The following is a 1,805-nucleotide window of genomic DNA, read 5'->3' on the forward strand; positions in this document are numbered from 1 at the left end:
GAACAAACTTGTTAGTTGAAAAAAAAAAAAGAAAAACAAATCGTACACCGTAACGAATCGGAGCAACAAGAACCTGGTGTATATATGGAATCGACCACCACCTCCTACTTCTCCGCGTCCTCCGATAGCATATAATAGCATTTTGCTTTCTCGGAGAAAAGGATATCAATGATGGGTTTTTAGCGCCTCGCCAAAGTGTCTCCCTTCTGTCTTAGTTTTTCATTCGTTCGATGCGAAATGCTCGCTAGGCGTAACCGGCTGATTACTTTTAACGTCCTTCCGTCGCTTTTCAAATTAAAGAAGAACCACGGTGTGTGTCTATGATAGAACTACCCGATCCGATTTTCGTTGATTCTTTGATAGTCTACCAAAGTCCACCGTAAGTTCGTTCTCTAAAAAAAATAAATAACAAATTCGAAAGAAAAGCATTCGTGGACTGGACGACCGGCTAAACGCGCGGTCTCGCAATCGATATACATATTCGTAACAAAGAGAGACATGGGGCGACCAACTTCGCAGAGTATATCCCTTCTTTTGGGTTCCGTTCGTATCGCGCTTCTCGTCGTGTTCGTTCGAGCCTCTCCATAGAGGATGATCGTCCGATTCGTTTGATAAATTATCATTTTTCCCTGGGGCTGTACGAACGAACAGAGAGGAAGACGACGACCGACGGATACCACAAATTTCACGTGGTAGGGCATATATTACATATCATAATTATCAGTGTTTGGTCAAATTTCTTTCCAGTGTCCTTTTTGTTATGCTCCAAAACTAGTATACGCTTTATTTTCTCTTTCCTTTGCATAAATTATTAACTTCGGGCAACGTCGGGAGCGCCGGTAATCATTAGATTTGTACGAAACGCGATTTGCGCCCCACGGTGGTTTTTAGTGCCGTCAAAGTCAGAAATCGTGGGAGCGGTGCTTTAACGGGCGGTCGTGATGATACTCCAGACAACACGACGCACGACGCCGTAAAACACTCGCGCGAGTCCAGACTGATCTCTGCCTCACCACGCAAGGGGTGCGCAAACTTGCCAATAATATATAATATTTATTCTTTTTCGTACGTCCAGCGACAAACGCCAACGAAATACCCAAATTCTCGCTCGTACGTTGATACCTTTCTCTTCATCGACCCGGCTCCGAAACGTTCTTCGCCATCTCCCCGAAAGGAGAGGTAAACGACGGCGGGGTTAGGGAATCTGAGAACAACGCAAGCAGTTTTAGGACAAGTGAACGACCCTCAGCCAGGCGTGGTCCAGGAATTTTATCCGTGGACCGCAATGTGCGTTCGAAATGTCGATGTTCATGTGTCCTGCAGTTCACACGTTGACGCGCAATTAGCTGCGTTCTTCATCGACCCACGAGCCAAGTGATCCACCGTTCAGGGTAATCATATACAATTTACAATTTTTCTCTTTGTATTTAAAAATGCTCCTTGTTCTTTGCTTTAAAAATATTCGATGTTCGCACCTCCGACCAGCGTATCGACGGAGGATTGAACGCGCCATATCGACGACAAAAGTTTCTTTTTGTTTCCTGAATGACGGAAAACCATCGTTCGACGGCCGGGCGTACAGTACATTCAAAAGCCTTTGCGCGTGGCTGCGACCAACGGGTATAATACACCCGTATATTCTTGGTTCCGAACAGTAACTTCACGCGCAATCGGGCGAACGCACGCGGCAGCGCCCATCGGTTGCTCGATGAAATCGATGCGATAAACTACAGCCGTTTCGGCTGATCGTCGTTAGTCGCGCGAGCAACGATGGCCGCACAATCGACGCGTCGTCGTTTGCGATT

General features: G+C 46.4%; 1 non-coding gene across 1 annotated transcript; it reads right to left on the reverse strand.

Annotated features, from left to right (window-relative positions):
* Nucleotides 1-1,239: 1,239 nt before the first annotated feature.
* LOC143350629 (5.8S ribosomal RNA) lies at nucleotides 1,240-1,394 on the reverse strand. Its single transcript, XR_013081190.1, has one exon. It is a non-coding gene; the product is annotated as a 5.8S ribosomal RNA (ribosomal RNA).
* Between the last annotated feature and the right edge of the window lie 411 nt (nucleotides 1,395-1,805).

The sequence above is a fragment of the Colletes latitarsis genome, unplaced genomic scaffold (assembly GCF_051014445.1).
Source record: "Colletes latitarsis isolate SP2378_abdomen unplaced genomic scaffold, iyColLati1 scaffold0007, whole genome shotgun sequence".
Taxonomy (NCBI): domain Eukaryota; kingdom Metazoa; phylum Arthropoda; class Insecta; order Hymenoptera; family Colletidae; genus Colletes; species Colletes latitarsis.